Source organism: Mandrillus leucophaeus, unplaced genomic scaffold, assembly GCF_000951045.1.
Source record: "Mandrillus leucophaeus isolate KB7577 unplaced genomic scaffold, Mleu.le_1.0 Scaffold327, whole genome shotgun sequence".
NCBI lineage: Eukaryota > Metazoa > Chordata > Mammalia > Primates > Cercopithecidae > Mandrillus > Mandrillus leucophaeus.
The window spans coordinates 1912339-1938321 of record NW_012103443.1 but is presented as its reverse complement, the minus strand read 5'-3'; the positions used below and the strand labels follow the sequence as shown (position 1 = coordinate 1938321).

Sequence of the window (25983 nt, the reverse complement as noted above, 5' to 3'; positions counted from 1 at the left end):
GGAACAGATGCCTGATTCATAGGAGGTTCCCCAGGACTCTCCTCTCATGGGGTCTGAGGGTCAGGAATCTGTGCCGTAATCAGTGTTTCTGAGTCAGTGAAATGCAGATTTGCTTTCATGTTAGGGTTTGCTTCAATCACCTTACTATTTTTGCCACCTGAGTTCTCAATGACCGCAGCCTCTGAATATTCATTATGTGAAGTGAAGCAGCAGCAGTGCTCAAGGCCTGCTGGGGTGTCTTCTGCTAGGATGCACACACTGGAAGAAATCTAATAAGTCGGGAGTCATTTGCACACATACTACACAGTATTCACAGTAAGTGCTTTAGCAAGAAACTGCTGAAATGTCAGGCTGGGCCTAAAACATATGAGATCTAGTAAAAAAAAAGAAAACACACACACACACACACACACACACACACACACACACACACACACACCAATTTCACCAAGAAAATGAGCCAGGGAAAAAAAAAAGAAAAAAGATGTTCTGATGAAAAGACTTTGTTAGCATGTGCCCTTCCAATACAAAAGTCCATAACTTTGGCTGCCGGTGCATTTGATTTTGTAGGGCTGACTGTGTAGGTGTGTAAAGGACAGAGCACCAGGTCCAGTGCATCATGTGAGGATTTCGTTGGGGGTTGTTGTTCATCTGCTTCACAAAGAGTGCCAAGCGTGAGTTCCTGCAAACAACTTCTACTCACCATACGTCTAGATTTGGGGTTCAAAGGTCTTTCCTCTTTTCCTCTTGTAGGATGCTTTATAGTCTCTGTGGAGCAGTGATGAAAATGGGAAGGGAAATTCAGGGACCATGGCGTCCCATTCCTACTACCAATGGACTGCGCACTGCTCTGAGGCCTCAAGGCGAACTACAGGGAAACCACGCTGGTCATAGAGTTACCATGGGCCTACTATGTGCACCGATGCTCACGTGCTTGACTTCCACACAAACTGTCTTCATGAAGAAAGAGTTCTGGAAAGTTTCTCCGTTGCCTATGAAACTACACAAAAATGGGGAAAAATGAAGGTGGAGGATGAAATGTAACTCAGATCCGAAACCAGATGAAACGTATTTGGGTCTTTGTAGTAAAAATGAGTGTTTTTCTACTAGGATATTTTACTGTATTAGTAACACGTGGGGCAGAGTAAAACTTAAACCTTCGTATGCATTTTCCCAATATAAATAATCTTATACTTTTGAAAACATTCATACAATTTCTTTTATTTTCAGTAAGTTGAAGAGAACAGCCAGCTAAAAAGCTGGCGGCTTTCCCACTGGCTCCTGGATCATCTTTTCCTTCTTCCTTTATAGACACTAATGATACTTTAAAATATATTTAGAAGTGTGCTTGATCAAGTAACTTCTCCATCTGAGGCTGGCAAAGCACTATACTTTCTCATTGATTTCTATTGGCAAAACCATAGTTGGAAATTAGGAAAATAAGCCACAGGTATTTTTGAATGTATTTCTCTCTAGAATAATTCTTTGCTTCCCCCAAATGTTCAGAAGTTGAGAATGTGTCATGGCTTTTTAGGACTCCATAATGTGACTTTCTCGTTGCCTTGGATTTTCCCTTATCTCAGTAAGTGGTTAGCCCATCAAAAATAAATCCTAAGGTATAGCTTGCTCAGATTACCTTTTTTACAGAAAATGTGATCTTTTATCTTCCATTTCTAAAGTAGAACTTTGAACAGTGACTCTACTAAGAAAGGCAACCCTGTGGGTCCTAGGTTTTGACTGATATTACTAAAGGCTAAATCCCTTTCTCCCTACACAGCAGATATCCTGACCAGTAACTCTCAAGCTCCTAGTGTACTTATTCTCAACACAAAGGCATTGACTCAAGAGAGCCACAAATGCCAGTTCCCCTCAAAACTGAATTGACAGTTTTATCAATAGTTTTAGAAAGCCTTTATTATAGCTGAAATGAAAACATTAAAAGAACTTTTAAAAACTTGATTCCTTGACTAAATTTTTATCAAAAATTTCCACTTAAATTTCAAGAACTTATGGTCATTTGGGAGATTAAAAACTATTATGAATCTTTAAAGTTCAACTAATTGTCCAACTGGTACAAGCTCATGTGTCTGAGAAGTGGGGCAGATCCCTGGTAGCAACAAGAATGAGATACAAACATGGCCTTAGAGGAAACAAGAGTAAAAGGTTCAGTCAGGCTGATGGTCACCTCCCTCTACCGCAACTTCTCCAGTCCTACTACTTGCCATTGGCCATGAGAATGTGTACATAGGACTTGCATAGGATGGGCGTGGCCTATGCACGGAATGTCAAAGCTATTAAAAGTTGAGGGTAGGCCAGGCACGGTTGGCTCATGTCTGTAATCCCAGCACTTTGGGAGGCTGAGATGGGCAGATCACTTGAGGTCAGGAGTTCGAGACCAACCTGGTCAACACGGTGAAACCCCATCTTTACTAAAAATACAAAAATTAGCTGGGCGTGTTGGTGTGCGCCTCTAATCCCAGCTACACGGGAGGCTGAGGCATGAGAATCACTTGAACCCGGGAGGTGGTGGTTGCAGTAAGCTGAGATCACACCACTGCACTCCAGTCTGGGTGACAGAGCAAGACTCCATCCCCCCGCCATCTCCAAAAAAAAAAAGAAAAAAGAAAAAAAATTCTGAGGACAAAAATTCTTAAGTGACTTCCCTTTCTCAGGAAAAAAAGAAAGAATCTGTTCTTGTTTTAGAAAAGTCCCAGGTACAAGAATTCCTAAACCATGCTTTCAAAATATAGTACAGAGCGATCTTTCAAATTTTTATTAGCTGAAGAAATCATTCTTTGAATACATCCTACAGGAAAGGTACTTATAATAAACATAACAGTGGAGCTGCATGGCTGAATGGAAAAAATGGTGTCCTGGAGCCCCAGCCCTTTGGCTCTCTCAGCCCTCCTCCAGAAGGCAGCTTTGGTGAGCACAATTTGAAAGCCACCACACTGCCTCAAAGAGCACACTGCCCCAAAGAGTCTCTGTGTTTTCCCTGCTTGTAGCTTTGTTACTAAAAGTTATGTCAAAAAAAGTGATTCTCCATGCACACGTATGTTTATTGTGGCACTATTCACAATAGCAAAGACTTGGAATTAACCCAAATGTCCATCAGTGGCAGACTGGATTAAGAAAATGTGGCACATATACACCATGGAATACTATGCAGCCATAAAAAAAGAGGAGTTCGTGTCCTTTGTAGGGACATGGATGCAGCTGGAAACCATCATTCTCAGCAAACTATCGCAAGAACAGAAAACCAAATACTGCATGTTCTCACTCATAGGTGGGAATTGAACAATAAGATCACTTGGACACAGGAAGGGGATCATCACACACCGGGTCCTATTGTGGAAAGGGGGAGAGAAAGGGATAGCATTAGGAGATATACCTAATGTAAATGATGAGTTAATGGGTGTAGTACACCAACATGGCACATGTATACATATGTAACAAACCTGCACTTTGTGTACATGTACCCTAGAACTTACAGTATTAAAAAAAAAAAGTGATTCTCTCTACTAAAAATTGTCCCAAATAATTGTTTTTATTTCTTACCAGAACTAACAAGTTTCATACAGAGTGCTTCCTGCCTGGGCATTATTAGAGCATTAGTCTTCTATAAAAACAATTAAAATATCTTTCCACATTGGGCATATGGAGTAATGGGCATACTCCAGATAATATCTAGTCCAGGAATCAAACAATTGTGACTAAGTATGCCACTGAAAATAAAGCCAAATCAGTTCATTCGGATGCCTTATAGACTTTAGATACACAGCCAAGTATTTCTGCCCACTCATTTTTCACACACACCTTTTCAGGATTTCAAGACAAGCTCTAAATATTAGTTCAGTCAATTAATAACTTGACTACTCTCTCTTGTCATTTCATGTTGTGTCTCTACCTTATTAAGCTGAGTTGACACACAAACCAATAACAATATATGTGGTTTCTAGAGAGATGACACTGTCACATGGAGATTCTGAAGTTACAAGAGCTGTGCACATGTAAAAAATATTACATTGTGATATAAAGAAGGAGAAGTTGGGGAGTATATATAATAATAGAGGATGGAGGCAAGAAAGAAACTAAAGAGAGAAATGGTTCCAGGGCTGCCAGGGAGGGTGTGCCTCCTCAACCCTACTCCAGGTTCCTGGTAATGAGGCAAGTATGTGTTTTGATGGAATGAGAACGACTTCATGCTGCACCCACTTCAGTTTTCTCAGAAGCAGAGCAGCCTCGCCACAAGAGATAGTCAAAATATTTCTTCTTCACAAAGAAATCTGGATCCACGATCATTTCATTAATTTTTGGCATCCTGGATGATACCAAAAGACCTAGAGCAGGTTTGGAACAAGGTGAAGGAACAGGAAAGAAAACAAGCACTAAAATTGTCAAGGGTTATAAATGACAAAATAAAAAACACACACCTGGAAAATTTTTAATTCACAGTCTCATATTATTTTTCACTTTCAGATGAGACATATGAAGTTCTTAAAACAAAAAACTGTGACTGGATAGCACTGAGGAACTGGTAGCCATTCATACACCCCTTGTAGGGGGTGGCACCTCTGGATAACAAGCACTGGCCTTGGTGCCATCTGTCTTAGCACTTAGTCTGCCCTCTTTCCCCATCCATCTGACTATGCGGCTTGACCTCAGTGCTGGAGAGACAGCCAGCTGGTCCCAAGCACACCAGCTGCTTCTGTGACCTCACGTGGGCAGACAGGGGCAGGCACATGAGGAGGCTTCCCCAAGGTCTCTCCATCACACCCTCACTGGCCTGCAGAGAGGAGGAGATCCTCCGTTGCACATAGAAGTACCCCACAGCTATATCTGTGGTGTCTGTTCAACCCGAAGGAGTAGACTGGTAGTGCCTGGCAGAGTTCTGAGTGCAAAGCAGGCACCAAGAGAGGGGTGCGAGGAAGACGAACCACATGCCACTTCCTCTCCCCACTCCGGCTCTTATAAAAGGAGGCAGCTGGACTAGATGACTTCGATGACAGTCCTCACTCTTCTAGCATGCTGTGATTTATGTGAAAGGAGGGCTTCAATGTTTGCAAATTTAAAAATATACATAAGAAAGGTTTATTCAAGCAGAGTTTATTCAAGCAGAGTTTACTGTATTCTACACTGGCCAATACAGTAGCCACTAGTCATATGTGTCTACTGGGTAGGGAAATGTGAGTAGTGTAACTGGAGAACTAAATATTTAGTTTTATTTAAAATTTCAAATTGATATTCAATTCAGATAGTAGAACACATGCAAGTGTGTTTGGAACAATTTGGATATGCAAATCTACTTTTCTGACTTTAAATTTTATGATATAACATACAGATCAAGTATTTCCGACAAAATTTTTGCATCCAAATTGAGACGTAAAATATATCCCAGGTTTCAAGATTTAGTACCAAAAAATGCAAAGTAGCTCAATGATTTTACATATTGATTCATGCTGAAATAATATTTTGGATACGATCAGTTAAATAAAATATATTACTAAATTAATTTCACTTTCTTAAAACTTTTTAAATGTGGCTATTCAAAATTTGAAATTAGATGCATGGCTTACACTCTATTCCTACTCGACAGCACTGGTCTAAAGAACTTACACAGTACTAACAAAAAGACAGCCCGATCAGTCAGAAATTGTCTTCCTGAAGGCAGCTATTTCATTAAACAAGCAGAGAACACTTAGCAATCAACTACTATGCCTCTTTCTTTTTCTTTCTTTCTTTCTTTCTTTCTTTCTTTCTTTCTTTCTTTCTTTCTTTCTTTCTTTCTTTTTCTTTTTTCTTTTTCTTGGTACAGGTGATGCATAAACATACAGTATGTTCTCAGGCACTTGTGCTGACAGAAGCATTTGTGTGCTCATGGACACATTCCCTTACCCTGCTGGTCACTGTGTTCAGCACCAGGGATGTATAGAGGAATGAGACTTCATCCTTTCCCTCAAGTTTCCATGGGCGAGAAAGACAAGGACACCAATAATTAGAACACACAGACAGGTGCTACAGAAGCAGGGGTGGGGTAATGTAAAACATAATGAAGAGGTCAGCACTCAGCACAATGCTTTCTAGGTCAGATCTCTTTTCCCTACCCATGGAACTTACAATTTCAGAAGTGACCCCTTGACATTCTAGTCAACATGCTGAACTGCTTGTAACCTGAACAGAAAATACAAAACTCCCTTTATGCCCTGGCTACTGCTATTAGTGCTGGTGATACAACAGGGAATGAGGCCGATAAGGTCCCCTTTTCAGAAGCTTCAATTCTTGAATATTGAGCCAGGGAGTAAACAAATAAAAAATGAACAAGATAATTTTTGATAGTAACAAGTGCTATGAAGAAAATAAAGTAGTATGAGTGAATTGAAAGTGACCGGATGGGGAACAATTGTTTATGAACTCTTTGCTTCATTCCATGTTTAGATTCCCTAGGAAAAATAAATCATGATAGTGAGGAGCCAGCTGAATCAGGTAATTCACTCTATTAGGGTACTAATTCTCCAAAAATTGCCCTCTAAACCAAGAAATTCATTAAATAGCAAAGAGCGAATGGCTTCTCAAGTAATGTGTTCAATTCAAATATACTTATTACTGAAGATAATAGATATGCTTTGGTAACACTTATCTCTTAAACTATTTGTATAATTCTAGCTTCCATCACCTTTATTAACTTACAGCTTAATAACAATTCAAAAAGACTGATAAAGTATAACCACTGAGTAATGAAATAAATTTTCCTGTGTAACTTGTGGAAATAAGTCTTGTTGTTTCATAGCCAAATATAATATTCTATGAAATTATTTCTTCTGATAATTCAGTAAACTCTTGTAATTTAATGTCTATATAATAATTATATTTAAGTTGGCCAAAAGGAAATATAAGGAAAGTAACTAAGTAAGGCAAAATAGCTCTTACCCCAACTTTGTTGCTAAGTAGCTATGAGATCTTACAGAGACCTTATCCTACCTAGTTTCTGGTTCCGTATCTGTAACATGAAAGGAATTCTAAACTCTCCCAAAATACACGCTCTGTGATGCTGAAATACAATTACAGTAAGGATGAAGTGACTGATTTTTGCATCATTTTATGTTGGTGAGTTCTGATCAAGATATAAGGAAAGCAAATTCACTTTCAAAACATTTCTTTCAAGAAGCTACTAAAAGGCAAAGCTACAAAGGAGATTTTATTTGAAGATTCAGGAAATTGTCGGCCCAGGAATTATTTGCTGACCCTGTGTAGGAGGAACGGAGCAGCACATATAAGAAAGCAAATGATCTTATCTCTAGAGAATGAAACATTTAATTCATTGACTTAGGAGGTCATACTTATAGTAGGATTAGAAAAAAAAAAAAACTAAACAGTACTCCAGATTCTATAATTAAAATGAGTCAAATTTCAGACTAAAATTCAGATAATAATTCTTTAGCATATTGAGGAACGTATCAACCATGCAGAAATTTATGTCTAACAAAAAGACATCCTATTTTCTTGGATGTAGCACTGAGCTGACTTCCTGCCATGGAAAGGGCTACATGTAGAGTTTATAGCCTCATCCTTCTGTAGAGTGGAAATAACACCTGCTTCTTCCCTATCTTACCAGTGTGTTTCAATACCCAATGTCTATGAAGCAACACGGACATCACAGAGAACAAAAACATTAACACATAAACACAGGACATCATCCTGTTGGGGAGACAATAACGCAGATTGGCACTCAGGGTTCCTGAGTAGATTTGGGATTTGCTCTCTTCCTACTTGTCCTTGAACTCAGCAAGTGTTAGCAGGCTTTCTCTTTCATGTTGTTTTGGAAGGCACATTGGAATCAGACTAATTGAGCTTCATGTAATATGTTCCACAACTTTGCAATTTTTTCCTTGCCCTTTCATTAGATCATGCCAATATAATCACAAGAATGATAAAAGTTTGAATATTCGAAACAGCCTGTTTGGAACATAAGGTCCTATGTTTTGGAGATAAAGATGGTGAGGTCCTTTGAAAAAATACAACTCTGGAACAATTTTCTCATTCTTTCCCAAGATCTTTTAAAAAGGGTCTGAGAGTGGGACAGCATCGTTTGTAATACTGGGAGGTATTCCTTGATGCAGGCAGATTTATCCTGCTTATCTTTCGTATCTTCTAAGGCAGGAGTTAGCAAACATTTTTGTAAAGGGCCAGAGGGTAAATATTTCAGGCTCTGAAGGCTGTTTGGTCTCTGTTGCACCTAATGGACTCTGTGAAAAAGCAACCAGAGGCAATATGTAAGGGTGTCAAAGTGTCTCTCTAATCTAATAAAACTTTATTTATGGACACTGAAATTTGAATTTCATATAGCTTTCAGGTATTACCAAATATACTTCTTCTTAATTTGTTTCTAACCATTTAAAGTGTAAATAACATTCTTAGCTTTCAGGCTATATCAAAATAAGGCTGGATCTGGCCTGCAGGCCTATTTGCTGACTGCTTGTCTGAGGTATCACACTGTTAATAACATCATTCTGAGGGTCTTTAGGAAAGGGCGAATGGACAGCATGGTCAAAACTTGGTGCTTGGAATATTTATGTGTACATTCATGTATATGTGCATACCTGTATGCATATACACATAGGTACATGTGCATACATGTATGTATACATGTGTGGATGTGTGTATTTACATAAATCCCATGAAAATTTGTCCTTTGGATTTGAACATGATAGCCAACCTGTCAGTGATGGAAAAACATATGTTGCTATGCACATTTTCTATACCAGGTCCACACAGATAACATTTCTTTAATTCACTCATTTAACAAATATTTATTGGGTACCTCCTTTAAGGAAGCAGCATAATCCTATACATTATTTAAGACACCCAAACTCAACAAATGCTCAGCAAGCATAAGAAAACAATTTTAAGTAGTACAGGTGATTGCATATGGCATTCACTCAATGGGCATCTTCCCTGGGTGAACCTCCAACAGTATCATAAACATGATGCTGTGTATGCAATGCATAGGATATCTGGTTCACTATGTCCGGTTCCTCCCTTAGGGTGGGAAGAGGGCATAGGAAGTTCTGATGCTTTGTATTTTAAATGTAATTTCCTATCATACACTATACATATCTTACTTCAATTACTTTGTAGAGCACATAAATTACTTCAATTACTTATAGGGCAACACAAAGGAATACACAGATATTTATGGGGTATCTCCTATGTATGTAATACTGTACTAAACCCAGTGAAAATTAAAGAGAAAATGCATAATCTTTTTAAAAATCAGAATCATGATTACAGACTTACAGGCTTCATTTTGGCATTATTTCATCAAAAAAACCAAACTTGGAGGTCTGTCAACAGTTAATGAGTGGTGCAAATTTTAAAAAATTATCTGGCATTAAAGATGTGGAAGCTATGGAAAGAATGAGCTCAGGTGTGTGACCTAAAAGAAACTAACTACACTGAAAGTGAATACTTTGTCCTTTAAGAAATGTAAGATGTTTGTTCCCCTTCTCTCACCCCATCCTCCTCCCTCCCACCACGCATGCACAAAATTGTTATTCAGAGAAAGGGAAGGGCCAGATGGTTTTGGGGATTAGCAATGAGGAAAGGCCCAAGTTTCACCTCAAGGTTGTTATTAAATTCTAGTTCAGATTGGCAGGGATACAAAAGCAGGGCCACGGAGAGCTCTCTGGGAGTCTTGGTCCAGTTCCTAATGAGCAGGTGTTGACATGGAACAAGCTGCCTGAACAACGGAGCTGCAGGCAAGGAGCCGCTACAGTTACCCAGGTGGACTGAATCTGCCCCAGTGCTTCTGCCGGCACAAGAAACCTTGCACTAAACTCCGTACACTCAGCCATCAGTATCTAGGTTTTGCTCCTTTCCGCAATAAACCGAATAATTTAATGAAAAAATTTAAACTGTGGTCTTTTCTGCAGAGGTGGTGATATTGCAACACTTAGCTCCATTCTAAAAATTATTTCCAGCATACATCTAATTTAAATCAAATTTAATTTGGGTTACAGAAAGTTTCAATACCCCTGGACATTACCGAGTGTCCATCACATTAACCCTTTTCTAGATGAAAATTCGCTTGAACAATCTATTCAATTAAAATAAAATATAAATCAAAACCTCCAATACAATGTGTGTGTGTGTGTGTGTGTGTGTGTGTGTGTGTGTGCGCGCGCGCGCGCGCAGCCATGGCACTAAAATCTAGTAAGATTTGGTTAAAATTTGTACTACACCAGTGATAATAGTGGGATTTACTAAATAGAAATACCGTTTTACTATATGTAATGGATATTACTTTGTCAGTGAGTTCTTCAGTGAGACTGGTGAGACAAGCTCAGGATAACAACCAGTGGTTTAACACAGATGCAATATTTGTGTCTATTTTTAACAATAATTTTCTAGCCAATTTGAGTTTTTAAAAAGATTTCAGATCCTATGAATAGGAGTTATGGGAAAGGAATAAGAATGCTGATTCGGCTTCCAACCAAAACTCTTCACAAGGCTTTCTTGCAATAATGGCAAATTAAAACAAAATCATCATGCTCATTAAAAAAGAATTGCCCCACTTTATGAGTACTTGTGAGTATTAACAGCAGAAACAACAATCCTAAGGTAACTACTGCATTTCATGATAGCATGTTCTATCAAGGTGGCAATAAAACCAGTCTTGGGGATAAGCAGATCATTCCAAAGGTTTTTTGTTTGTTTTTCTTTGTGTTTTTTTTTACATTACAATAAAAACTTTATTTATAAAAGCAGGTGAACAGTCTGCAGGTGCAGTTTGCCTTTAGATTCTAAAGAAACAAGTCTTGCTTCAGCTTAGGGGAATTTCCTGTCCAATATCTTGAATTATATTTTATTTTTTAATTTTTAAGTTCTGGGGTCAGGACGTTCAGGTTTGTTACACAGGTCGGCGTGTGCCATGGCGGTTTCTGCACCTATCAACCCATCACTCAGGTGTTAAGCCCAGCGTGCATTAACTATTTTTCCCAATGCTCTCCCTCTCCCCACCCCACTCCCCAATAGGCCCCAGTGTGTGAAGTGACTCTGCAGGCTTTTTAAAGCTCAAGAGCTCCTCCTGTATTGAGGGCGGCAACAAAAAAATAGAAATAATTTTGAAAACTGTGGCCGTGTGGAGCTTTTCTGTAAAAGTCATTTTATTTATTTTTCCTGTCTTCAACATATATTCATTCTAAAAATTTCAAATCATGGATTTAGAAATCAGAAAATGTAAGTCAGTCACAGAGAGACAAATCCTGCATGATTCCACCATAGGAGGTATCGAAAACAGTCAACTTCACAAAATCAAAAGAGTGGAAAGGCGGTTCTCAGGGGCTGCGGAGAGTGGGAAATGGAGGTTATTAATCAATGGGCATAAAATTTTGGTCCAGCAACATGAATAAGCACTGGAGACTTGCTGTACACCTTTGCACTGATAGTCAACGATACGACACTGTACTGTAAAGAGGGTAAAGCTCATGGTAAGTGTTCTTACCACAGTAAAATAAAAATTAAAAACTGCCACTTAAAAAGCACAGGATAAATAAAAGGAAAATTTCAACTAGGAAGAATTTTTTTTTTTTTTTTTTTTTTTTGAGACGGAGTCTCGCTCTGCCGCCCAGGCTGGAGTACAGTGGCGTGATCTCGGCTCACTGCAAGCTCCACCTCCCGGGTTCACGCCATTCTCCTGCCTCAGCCTCCGAGTAGCTGGGACTACAGGCGCCCCCCACCACGCCCGGCTAGTTTTTTGTATTTTTAGTAGAGACGGGGTTTCACCATGTTAGCCAGGATGGTCTCGATCTCCTGACCTCGTGATCCACCCGCCTCGGCCTCCCAAAGTGCTGGGATTACAGGCTTGAGCCACCGCGCCCGGCCGGAAGAATTTTTTTAAAATCATATTGCCACTGCTCAGAAATGAGTACCGTTAGTATTTTGTTGTATATTATTCCAAGTCCCTCTTTGTGTTTATATGTATTTAAATGTAACTATTTTATCAAGAATATAATCATTCAAGTAGCTTTATAATCTGCTTTAAAATGTATTATGTGTTAATGCAGATAATGAATATCCATGCAAATCACTAAGTCCTCTTCTATAACTTTTAAAAGGTTATATAATATTCCATGTGATGTACATGTCATTTTTTAAACCAGTCCCCTTCTATTATACATTTAGATTGCTCCAATTTTTGTATGAGAGAAACAATGCTATATATGACCACTTATTTCAGATGAGTTCACACATCCATTAAGTAACTTAGGATAAATTTCTGGAGGTAGATTTCAGGAAAGGTGAAATCAACCTGACTTAATGGCTAGGCTAAAATATTTATTTAGAGACTGGTGGAATTAAACTGTACTTCTATCATCCCATTCCCAACTCTACTAATATATTCTCTGTCCAAGAATCTTCTGTGACAGTTGGCAGACAGAACAGGGACCTGGAGAAATATATTATCTATGCTATGTTTCATTTTACTTACAACTTATTAACAGCTGTAAATCATTTAAAACCTAAACTGTTTTTTAAACCCAAAGTCACTATATTCATGATAATATTTACCAGTGCCACATTTTGAATTATTCAAGTATTATGGATCATAGAGTAGTAACACTGATCAAAAAAGAGCTTAGAACTATACTGGTTTGGGGTTGTGTGGATAACCAAAATAAATGATTTATAAAACTAATAATATAAACAATAAAAAAATGCATAAGTATTAATAGGGGAAATGGTTTTGATGAGACACCAAAGAACTTACTGCTCAGTAAGGCCCTGGGAAGATGCCTGAGGATTACTGTATCGTAACATTGATGGTAACATTAGACTACTTACATGAATTGTTAAATTCATAACAAATGGTGTATACAATTGTAATATGCCTTAACATGCAGGAGATTGAAATAAACGATCCTATATGCACACACAGTTGGAATTGTTGGTGAACTATGTTTTTCCTCCCTATAAGTTTGAGTTGTTTATGTGACTGACTTTAGGCAATACAATGTATAGAAAAGAACAAAAGCAATTTTGCACTAGTCCAAGCCTACGCCTCAAGAGAATTTGTACACTTCCATTCTGTTTAGGAACATGGCCAAGCTACAATATGAAAAAGCCTGGGTTAGCCTGGTAGATAATCAGAGACATGTGACTCATCACCCCATACTCCAGAAAATAGCCAGCCAGCACCGTCACCTAGCAGACTGGCAGGTAACCAAAGACCCTGTTTGTGGGAACCTGCCTGAACCACAAGAACTGCCTGGCTGATCCCAGCCTAGTGGTCTGCCTAGAGTTACACAAATGGTTATTATTTTAAACCACTAAGTTTGGGGTGGTTTGTTATGCAGTGCAAGTAACTGATACCAAAAAAGGCTGAGAGTATGAATCACAAATACTAGGCGTAAAAGAGGGACTATCACTACAAAGCGTATAGATATTAAAAAGGAAAGTAAATATTATGAACTTTATGTTGATAAATTGAAAATTTAGATAAAATGAATATATTTCTCAAAAAATTGCAAATTATCAAAACTGACACAAGATGAAAAGGAAAATCTAAGGAGCCTATGTAGAAATGGAAATTACTACAAAAACAATCATTATAAAAACAATTACACAAAGAAAATTCCACACCTATATGGTTTTGCTGGTGGTTTCTATTGAACACTTTGGGGGAAAAAATCAATATCACACCAACTGTTTCAGAAAATAGAGCAAATGAGGACACTTCAATTGTTTTATGAGGCCAGCATAATCTTTGCACCAAACTTAGTAAACAAATTAAAAATATGTATACATACACAACCCAGACTGATCTCTCTCATTGAGAGAAATGTAAAAATCCTTTACAAAATATTAGCAAAATCAAATTTAATAAAGTGAGGCTTATCCCAGAATACAAGCTAGGTTTACACATATTGGTGAAATGCTGAATGCTTTTCCTCTAAGACTAACAAAAGTATTGGCACTCTTTTTTTTTTTTTTTTTAATATTGAGATAGAGTCTTGCTCTGTTTTTTTTTTTTTTTTTTTTAATATTGAGATAGAGTCTTGCTCTGTTGCCCAGGCTGGAGTGCAGTTGCTCAATCTCGGCTCACTGCAAACTCCGCCTCCCGGGTTCACGCCATTCTCCTGAGTATTGGCACTCTTACTACTTCTCTTCAACATTATACAGGAGACCTTAGACAGTATACTAAGGCAAAGAAAAGAGAGCCACAAGATTGGAGAGGAAGAGCAAAACTAGCTCTTTTTACAAATGACATGATGGTTAACATAGAAAATCCTAAATAATTTATGAAACAACTCCTAGAACTAAAAAGTGTATTTAGCTTGGTTTCAGGATACAAGATCAACATACAGAAATCAGTTGTATTTTGTATGATGGCTGCAAGTGATTGGAAAATCAAATTTAAAAAAGAACAGTTCTACTTTTGAAAATACCAAAAACCATAAAGTACTTTGGATAAATTTAATGAAAGACGTGTAAATCCTCCACATTGTGAACTATAATCATTGCTGAGAGAAATTAAAGATCTACATTAAGGTAGAAATCTACTACACTCAAGGATTGCAAGATCCAATATTATTAAAATGAAAATTATCCTCAGAACTGTAGATTCAACATGATCCAGTCATAACACCACAAGGATTTTTTTTTAAAAAAATAGACAAACTTATTATAAAACTTGTATGTGAATATAAAGAACTTTGACTATCCAAAACAATCTTTAAAAATAATAACAAAGTTGAAAGAGTGACACTACCTGAATTTAAAATTTACTATTATAGAAAGAAACAATAATCAAGACAGCATGGTACTGGCATTAAGATAGACACAAAGATCAATGCAAGGGAAATAGACTTGCACTTATATCATTGATTTATTTTCAACAAAGGCACCAAAGCAATTCAATAAGGAAAATGATCTGAACAAATCATGTAAAACAACAGAATACCCATATGAATAAATATAAACCTCAACTCCTACTTTACACACTACAAGTAATCCAAGAAAAATCATACATCTAGACATAAAAACTAAACTCTAAAGCATTTAGAAGAAAACATAGGAAAATACCTTCACAACATGGGGTAGGCAGACGTTTCTTGAGACAGTATATAGGACATAGTAGTCACAAAATTAAAAAAAAAGTATGTTAGACTTTGTTAAAATTTAAAGCTTCTGTACTTCAAAGGTCACTGTTAAGAAAATGAATAGGCCACAAGTGGAAGAAAATATTCTCAAGAATATATCCGACCAAGGATCAGTGTCCAGAAAATATAAGTGTCTCCAACAAATCAAAACTAAAAAGATAAACAACCCAGTTAAAAAATGAACATTAGACTTCAACAGACACCTACAAATTGGTCAATACATAAAAAGTTGGGGACTAATGCAAAAGAAGTCTGACATGAGATACTACTATCAACTACCAGAAAGGCTAAAATTAAAGACCGACAACACCAAATGTTGGCAAGGATGTAAAACAACCAGAACTCTAATACGTTGTGAGTGGAGGGTGTGAAACTGCACAACCACTTGGAAAAAACATTTGGCAGTTTCTTATAAAATAATGCAAACATCTACCCTATAACCTAGCAATTCCACATCTAGATGTTTCCACAAGAGATAGAAAACATATGCCCAAGAACACGTGCATAAGAATGTTTATGGAAGGCTTTATTTGGAACAAAAAATTAAAAACAGCCCAGATGTTAATTAACAAGTGAATGGGTAAACAAACTGTGGTGTATTCATACAATTAATCTTAAAGAAGAAGGAAAAAAACCCCTACTGTTACTGAGCATATTATGCTGAGTAAAAGAAGCCTTTCTCAAATGAGTATATAGTGTATGTTCCATTTATATGAAGTTCTAAAACAGGCAAAACTAATCTATAGTGAAAAAAATCAGAACAGAGGTTGCTCCTGGGAGTGGAGTGAGGTGGGTATTGACTGGGAAGGAAGAAAATTTTCTGGGGTGATAGTAAAGTTTTGTGTCTCAAAAAAGTCTGTGTTACCAAGTATATGCTTTTGCCAACATTCATCAAATGGTACATTTAAGTTTTGTGTATTTCATTGTGTGTAAATTTTACCTAAGAAAAAACTAAATAAATACCTCCAACTAATGACAGCATGCAAGCTAATGTGTTTAGGGTGAATTTTACTGACATCTATGTATTGAAATACATAAAAAGATAAATTGATGAATGCATAGGGAGATTGACAGGTGGGTATATAGGTAATAAAACAAATACAGCAAAATGTTAATTGTAGAGTCTAAGGGCAGGTATATGTGCATTCACTGTATATTCTTTCACTTTTTTTGTTTTACATTTGAAAATTCTCCTAACAGCATGTTGGAAGAAAAAGCAACCAATACTATATGGTAGACCGTTTTTCAGTTTACGTACAATTTTCATATACAACAGGTTACATTTTTATAACACTGTACATTAGACAAGGCCAGCAACATTATCTGTTTTCTCGTGGAAGAAACTCTCAAAGAGGACCTTGCTCAAAGTGTCAGGGCAGTAAAAGGGGTCAAACTTTTTCTGTCATCAAACTTTCTGTAAAGGGCTATATAGTAGCTATTTTAGACTTTCCAGACCATACAGAATATCAAATCAATTGAACTCTGCTTTTGTAGCATGAAAGCAGCCATAGATGATACGTAAATGGACATGGCTGCATTCCAATAAAACTTTATTTCCAAAAACAGGCAGGCACTAGATTTGGGTCATAGGTTGTAGTTTGCTGACCCCTAGATCAGCGGTCCCCAACCTTTTTGGCACAAGAGACTGGTTTCATAAATGACAATTTTCCCACGGATGGGGACATGGGGTGGTTGGGAGATGGTTTCAGAATGAAACTGTTTCACCTTAGATCATCAGGCATTAGTTAGATTCTCATAATGGGCAAGCGATCTAGATCCCTCACACGTGCATTTCACAATAGGGTTTGTGCTCCTCTGAGACTCTAATGCCACTGCTGATCTGACAGGAGGTGGAGCATAGGCGATAATGCTCGCTCACCTCCTGCCGTGTGGTCCAGTTCCTAACAAGCCCACAGACTGGTACCAGTCCAGGGCCTGGGGGCTGGGGGTTCCTGCCCTAGATAAGTTAGGTTTTCTCATTAAAGGTTACCAATAAAAGGATTGACTTAGAGTCAGATTAATCTGGTTTTTGACTATCACTTGGGGTTATTACGGCCGATAAATTAGATAACTCTTATAAAGTAACTAGCACAGTGCCTGTTTTATAGCAGATATTTGGTAAATGTTAGGTGTTTTTTTTCTGTTTTCATTACCTTGCCTTTTCCTCATTCACCATTTTTGCCACCAAATCTTTCACCCGGGCAAATTATAACAGGAAAGCAAGCCGTTTAATGTCATTTGACCACATTAATCAGCCATAATAGATCTTTTGTTCAGTCAATCTATAATAGTTGCACTATAAATGGAAATATATCATTTTCCCTGCATTTTCTAGGCAAACTTTCAGATAGAAATTCATTGAGAACCCTGCAGATTTTCTACTCTGTTGTATCACATGAAAGTCCCAGTTACTCTTTCTCACTCTAAACTACAGCAAACAAATTGGTTAACCCAAGCTTTTGAGTTTCTCTCAGGTCATTTCTGTAATCCACATTATTTCTTTATTTCTTGGTGCCAAGCTGTATATTCAAAATCCCACTGAAAATTGGTCTTTTCTTGAAGCATGTGGCACCTCTAAACTCTTATTTCTGGCCTCTCTCCAAATACCTTGAAGGAAACAGAGGCAGGAAAATGTTAGTGATAATTATAATTTATTCTCCTCTACAAAATTGTGAGGATGCAAATTATCCAACCATTTCTCAACTAATATATCAATGGACAAAGTTGCAAGGGTATATGTGAGTGTTATGTTACAAGGGAAGAGACATCATCCACTTTCTTTAATGGCTTACAAAAATAACACCATCATAGCAATAATAGATCCATTTAATAAGTATTATGTGCCAAGCACTGTGTTAAGTAATTCCTTCATTCATTCATTTACACATTCATCAATGTGTATGGAAAAACTGCTACAGGATTTATATAAACCATCCTATGACTTCATAATTCCTGTTTTACAAATTGTGTAAACTGAGGCTCAAGAGTGATTAAATAACTTTCACATAGTGCTCAGAAATGGCACAAATCAGATAGAGCAAATTATCTGAAGACTTTCAATAAATATTATGACTGGATATTTTATGTCACATATTTAATGAATTTCTGCCCTTTTGAAGCAATACAAAACGATGCTACACTTTTCTAGTGTGTTTGTCCCATCTCTGCCACTTGATTATTTCTGTGAAGAATGAATGAGGCGGCTCATACCTTAGCCTGCCCTGACTGTGTCTCCCATACTCTGCAGGCAGTGGATAATCAATAACTTTTGCTGACTTGTCCCTACCCCTGTTGCCATCTGCTCAGGCAACTTACTTTCCAACACACCTATGTGATGTTTTCTCATTTTCTTCCTGGCCTCTCTGGAATAAATCCATGGAAGGCAATAGAATAAGGAATTCCCTTTCCTAAGAAATACTCTTTCCATTTTGAACTTTCTGTTATACTCTATCAACCTGACTGCTTATGATTTCTCTGCCACTGCAGTATAGTTTGGACCTGTGTCCCCATCCATGGTCAATTGTCAACCCCATCATGTTTAATTGTCAACCCCAGTGTTGGGGTGTGGCTTGGTGGGAGGTGATTGGATCATGGGGACAGAGTTCTCATGAATGGTTTAGCACCATCCCCTCTTCCTACTGTAGGTGAGGGCATTCTCATGAGATCCGGTTGCTTAAAAGCGTATGGCACCCCCTCCCCAACCTTCCTCCTGATCCGGCCATGTGAAGATGCTCGCTCCTGCTTTGTCTTCTGCTATAAGTAAAAGCTCCCGGAGGCCTCCCCAGCCATGCTTCCTGTACCGCCTGCAGAACCAGGAGCCAATTAAACCTCTTTTCTTATAAATTACCCAGTCTCAGGCATCTCTTTATAGCAACATGAGGATGAACTAATACACACTGTAACAAGGAAGAATAACTCTAGAGAAATGAGCAGTAAAGATCTCAACATAAAAGAAAGTACCAATCTCTTTACTCCTTTGCGGACCAATGTGCCATCTCAAGAGATCCTTTCCCCTAGTGCATACACAGAAAATGCTTCTGTCACTGGGCCTGATACGGAAGCTTTCCTCCTGCAGTTGGGTTTTGACTTTCTTTTCCTCTTCTTCCCTCCTCCCAAACTCCTCAGCCAGACTTTTATATGAACTCAGCTCCTTCTGAGTAAAGATGTGGTTCTTAGTTCAGTTAATAACACTGGGCACATTAACTAATTAACAAGAGTAAGGAGTTCAGAAAACAAACAGGCATGGAGCAATGCTATCATTATGTGGCTTCTGCCTGACTCTGCTGTCCCCCTTAAGCAGGCAGCGATGTCAATATATCTGGGAAGGCAAAGTGAAAATCCTTACTACAAGTTGCCTGTTGAGTTCAAATTTCTTTTTCCTAAATGTACAGAAATAGCTAGCACTGCAGTGAGGGTTACAGCTGATTCTCCATTTTACGGGTTTCATTAAAAAGAAAAAGGCTCCCTTCATGCCATGTATTATCCTCTTGCATTGCTTGAAAGTTCAGTTCATGAAACTTGCTACCCAACCCAAACAGCAAATTTCTCATTTCTGGAGAAACCAAGAGAAAAAAAATAGCATTAATTTCACCTTTCCCACCAATTGGTATTGGGTCTCCATTCTCCAATGAAGAGGTTATTGCAAATATTCCTGCATATAGTTCATGTCAGAGAATATCAGTCTATGTGGGTATCATTTGTTTAAAAAACAATGAATTCGTTTTCTGATTAAGTAAAAAGATGTACACATAAAGAAGTTGGCTGATTCACTTTCCACTGGTTAGTTTTTTTAAAAAAGAAAATGAAGCTTAGAAAGTAGCTTTTGCAAAGGAGTTCCTTTTCTCTTGTAAAGGAGTCGTGCTCCTTCTGTTTCTGATGCATAGCAGCTTGCTTTCCCACTGAACATTAGAGGCCCTCCAGTCTCCACCTTGGGACTTCTTCTCTCCCATTCAGTACTCTCTGCCTAGGACACCTCATCCATGCCCACAGCCTGAATGATCATCTATGTGGAATGACTCACAGCCTAGACCCCTCCTCTAGCTTCTGATCTCAAAATTCAACTGCCTATTTGATGTTTTCCCTCAGAAGTATCAAACTCAACAACATTTAAAAATATATGATGTGCCTCCCACTAGTCTACCAGTGTTCTTAGCTCAGAATGGCACCATCTTCTGCCACCTCCCTTTCATCATGGATCACATGCTCTGAGCTCTAGTCTCTCAGCTTCATCCTGTCTAGGTTCATCTCACTCCACAGGTGCATCCCCTCTGGTCCTCTACCAGTCCCTCCACTTCCCCTCTCCACCTAGATGATGCCTCCTCAGCCTCCAAGAATCAGTTCAAGTTTTGAATTCTTGATATCCTGATTGAATAAACTCCTAACCTTGTAGGTTTCATAGTATCACACACCTTGCTTCAAAGTACTAGGCAGCCCAGGTGTGGTGGCTCATGCCTGTAATCCCAGCACTTTGGGAGGCTGAGGCAGGAGAATCACTTGAGCTTAAGAGTTTGAGACCAGCCTGGGCAACATAGTGGGACCCCACCTCTTTATATAAAAAAATTAAAAAGTAAAACAAACAAACAAAAAACACGCATTACTCATAGTTGCAACTTTACATTCTTTGTGTGTGATTTCCCTGTACCAGGTGTTTAGCTCTGTGGGGGAAGCGGCAACATCTGTTTTTCTTCACTAATGTGTTCCATAGAGCTTAGAGTGTTTGACACTATCAGGTGGTTCTCCTTATATATTTGTTGGAAGGATGGAGGGAGGGAAGAAGGAAGACATAACAAAAAGAATATTCATTTTTATCAAACTTTGGTTGCTGTAGCAGAGACTGGCTAGATATTTTTCAAACAATTTTCATGATCCTGGGTGAAGCCATGTGACTTAGGATGAAAGGGGATGCCAATTGATGTGACATGTGGCACCTCCAGGCCTGGCCTCCCACCCAATTTTTTTTTTTCTTGGAGACAGGGTCTCACTCTGTTGACCAAGCTGGAGTGCAATTGTGCAATCATAGCTCACTGCATCCTCAAGCTCCTGGGTTCAAGGAATCCTCCTGTCTTAGCCTCCTGAGTAGCTGGGCCTACGGGTGTACACCAGAATGCCTGGCCAAATGATTTTTTCATTTTTTTGCAGTGACAAGGTCTCACTATGTGTTGCCCAGGCTGGTCTTGAACTCCAGGCCTCAGGCAATCCTCCTGTCTCTACCTCCCGAAGTGCTGGAATTACAGGTGTGAGCCACTGCACCTGGCCTCTCCTATCCAATCTTTATCCCTCTCCTTCCTTTTTCTTCTACTGGCTTTTGACCCAGCTACCAAGGGTCCACTGGGGGAACTCCAAGGAACTGGTGGATAATGGAGCCCCAAGCTGGAAGGCACTTGGTTTCCAAATAACTGCAGCCCCTACACCAAGCCACATCGGACTGTGTTGTGAACCAGAAATAAACTTTTACTGTGTTAGATTTAGAGGGTGTTTGTTTTAGCAGTTAGGTTACACTGACTTACAGAATTAGGAAGAGGAGGGACAAAGTAGTTATTACCTTCTGTGATTTTCTTACACAGAATATTTTATTTTATTTTTCACTTGAAAAAGAGAAACAAAAATTAGGCCAGTTATGTTCAGGGTTCAGAGGTAAATATCTTTCAAAATGTACAACTGGTTAGCAATAACTGTAATTTTTGGTCAGGGCAACCTAATCTGAGAAACGCTAAACTTCTTTAAGCCAGAGGCAGTTGTTGTGCTATTAAGGATAAGTAGACGAGATGTTTTCTTGATGGTTCTTTTGTGTGTATGAGAAAATAACAACAACTAAAAGAGCACCACTTCTAATAGAGCAGGCCTGGGGAGAAGGGACCGTGTGGCAGGCAGTCTGCTTCTCAGTCTCTGGAGGGGTGGAGGTGGGGGACACTGGCAGAGAGCCTAACTCCAGCAGGGGCAGGTACCTGTGTGCCCCTCTCACCAACCTTGAAGAATTAGGAATATAAATGAATTAAGCAGCACCACAGTGGACTAGAGAAGAGCCCAGACTCCAGGACCAGACTGCCTGGACATGAATCCCAGCATGGTCACTTACTAGGAAAATAACCTTAGACAAGTGACCCCATCTGCCTGTGCTTCAGTTTCCACACTTCCAAAGCACAGAAATGAGGATATAGAAGAAAGTACTCATGAGGTTTTTATGGAGATGAAATGAAAGAGTAATTGTAAAGTGCTTAATCCAGTAAGTACTATATAAAAATAAGGAGTCCAATTTAAAAAAAAATAAGAAGAGAGCCACGGCAATTAATCCCAGCTGTGTACTGCCTAGTTCTAACGGATCCTACAATCTTTCTTGAAAAAAAGCTACTTTTGAATCTCTAAAAGGCTTATGAACACCATAGGAGAAATAAGAAAGTAAAGAGCCCTAAAAGTGACTGGTAGAGGGTATGTGAGGAGGGGATTCCTCAATGGCTGCTGGTTAGGAAGCAAGTAGGAAGACGTTCCCGGCCACCACGCAGACAAACTACGTGTGTTAATTTTCTTTGTCAACTTGACGGGCCGCAGGGTGCTCAGGATGCATTATTCTAGGTGAGTCTGTGAGGGTGCTTCTGGATATGACTAATGTTTGAATCTATGGACTCAGTAGCGTAGATTGCCCTCCCCAATGTGGATGGGCCTCATCCAATCCCCTGAGAGCCTGAAGAGAACAAAAGAAATTGATCTCTTCTTGCCTGATTGCTTGAACTGCTACATCCATCTTCTCCAGCTTAGTTCTCAGGCCTTCAGACCCACATTGGAATCTACATCATTGGCTCCACAGGTTCTCAGGCCTTCGGACTGGGGCTGCATTACACCACTGCCTTTCCTGGGTCTCCAGCTGGCAGATGGAAGATTGCAGGACTTCTCAACCTCCATAATCACGTGAGCCAATTTCTGACAACAAATCTCTTTCTGTATCTGTTTCCTATTGGTTCTGTTTCTCCAGAACACCCTAACTAATATGCTGTGTGACTGTTAAAAAAATCTCACTGTCAGTTACTCACTAGCTATTAGGAAGCTTTAGCCATAGTAGCCCCCTTACAGCTGAGACTGTCTATAATTTTCACTATGGTAGCCCCATTGCTAATTACACCTAGCACAGAGAGAATGTGCAACAAACATTTAACTGATTAATTTTCTCTCTTTAATGACAATCAGAACGCTCTATTTATAATTATGATGATTTCAATGTGTGTGTTTTACTTCTCTCTCTAATGTCACTTGAGGACAGAGTGCACACTTCATTTATCTTTTTATTCCCACCCAGCATGCTATCTGGTACATAATAAGGACTCAATAAATAATTGAAAGAGTTAATGAATCGATACAAGTTTGGATCATCCACTAAGGTCTACTTATTAATAATCCTTCCTCCTAGTTTCAGAAACAGTAAAACCTGACTTTACAAAACTGAACTGTAAAGAACAAAATAATTATCACCTTTTTGTGACACTAATATTGAGCCTTTTTATAAAAGAGGATTGTAGCAATTCTAGCCACTTCTTCCTCACTAAAGTTTTATGACATTGAATGAAGACTTTATTTTGGCCAATTTACTAAAGGTGATATTGAGTTCATAAAAGAAGTCTATTTCCTCTTCTGATGCTATGGCACATAATATACAAGTGAATAATTCATGAAATGAATGGAAATGAATATGAAAGTGTGGGCTACCACATTACTTTATGTTAGTACCTGTAAAACTTCCATGCCAGTGCCTCAGCTAAAGCTCTACAGAATAAGTGTTCGAAAAGATGACAGATAAAATTTTTGTTATACTGACAATCTTCTGTAGTTCCCAAGGTAGCTATTGAGTAATTTCTCTTCTCTTTGGAGAAAATATGAAAATCTCTAAGACCTATTACTTGAATTCCAAAACAATATTGTTCGACATCAAATATCACATTAACCTCTGGGAAATCTGGGAGATTCTGCAAAATAAAATAAGTATGTAATCCTACAGAAGTATGGGGAGAAATCAATTTTACCCCAGAAAAAAAGGGACTCGAAATGTTCTATTCAGAATCATGCAGAGTATTTAACAGATGTTTCATAAACTAAAACAGGTGGGGTGTGGCGACTCATGCCTGTAATCCCAGCACTTTGGGAGGCCAAGGCAGGTGGATCACTTGAGCCTAGGATTTCAAGACCAGCCTGGGCAACATGGTGAAACCCTAGCTCTACAAACAAAATGAAAAATTAGCTGCGTGTGGTGGTGCTTGTTTGCAGTCCCAACAGCTCAGGAGGCTAAAGTGTGAGGATCACTTGAGCCTGGGAGGTTGAGGCTGCGGTGAGCTATAATGGTGCCACTGCACTGTAGCCTGAGTGAGAGAGTGAGACCCTATCTCAAAAACAAACAGAAGAAACTAAAACACCCTCTCAAATGCTCTGTAATTCATAATGAAAGTTGAACATAAAAGGAAATGCTGATATTACAATAAAAGCACTGTAATTTTGTCTCCGATTTTTAAGACACTTGTGATTTGAAAAAAATGGTTTCAATTAGTCTCACACCACAGCAACAATGACATTTTAAGTTACCAGCATTTAATATTTATCATGTAAAACATGCCTACAAGAGATCTCTTCTGTAGAATAGATTCAATCCTATTCCCAGCAAGTCCACTAACCCACTTCCTGCTGAGGAGGGTGGCACTGAACCATAGCCTGTTGTGTTCAGCCATTCAATGCACTCCCATATCCATGGGGATTGGATTCTGAAACATAACAGGAATATACAAAATTTCTCAGGAGCATGCAATGTTATTTATAACAATGAAGATCGATCTTCACTTCAGTTCAAGGAACACAAGGCATATCCACAAATAACCACAGTAAAGGACAAGCTTGTCTAATTAATTACCAAAAACAAAACAAAAAAAAGGTGGTATAAACAAGAAGCTGTACAATTTTTTTGAGTGAGATCTCATTTGGAGATAGGGAAGGAAGCCATGGTGGAGGAACAGGCATTGGAGGGTGGGGAAGGTTTAAATAAATACGCCTTCTCTCCTATGTGCCATGGATTACCAGAGAAGGGTAGATGGTGCAATGCTGGCAAAAATCTTCTTTTATATATTATGGGATGTTCCAATGATATGGTTCCATCGCTCTTTTTGGCTGAAGGCATAAAAAGTTGGTGGCAGCTACCTCCACCTTTCAGAGTGAGCTATTAGACACCTGGGCAGCATTTGCCAAGGGAGTAGCCTTAGCATTCTCACTTTCAGACTGTATTAGAAAGGCTGAGAGGAGGCACTGCAGATTAGGGAGGAATCATTTGGAGATATTATCAGTGCTCTGACTAATCTCCACCCACAGTGACTGTGAGAACAGAGTCGAGGAATTTCCTTCGAGGTCCTCTGGAATTCCAGGAGCTGAGTGGACCAGTCCCTGACACACGCCTGGGTAAATCTCCATGCCAGAGGCTTTGGCTATTGAAGGGAGGCGGCAGAAGGAGAAAGAACAAACCAGATTGTATTGTCAGCTGCCTACAACTCCCTGTCCCACCTACAGCAATGCCAGAGTGCACAGGTGTTTCTAGTGATCAGCTGTGGGGCATGGGGTACAAAGAGACAGTCTGGGCTGGAGCTACTGGAAATCCTGCCTACCAGGACTCCTGTAAGGAGCATCATGCCTCCAGTATTCCCAGAGGCCGAGGGAGGAAAACGAGCAGACCAGCCTGTGTTTTTGGAAGGAAACTCTTTTTTTTTTTTTTTTTTTTTTTTTGTTTGAGACGGAGTCTCGCTCTGTCGCCCGGGCTGGAGTGCAGTGGCCGGATCTCAGCTCACTGCAAGCTCCGCCTCCCAGG

At 38.9% G+C, this 25983-nt stretch overlaps 1 protein-coding gene across 1 annotated transcript in view; it reads right to left on the bottom strand.

Annotated features, from left to right (window-relative positions):
* The window catches only part of ANK3 (ankyrin 3, node of Ranvier (ankyrin G)), a 600548-nt gene that overhangs the window by 403911 nt on the left and 170654 nt on the right, over positions 1 to 25983 (bottom strand). The window lies entirely within an intron of this gene.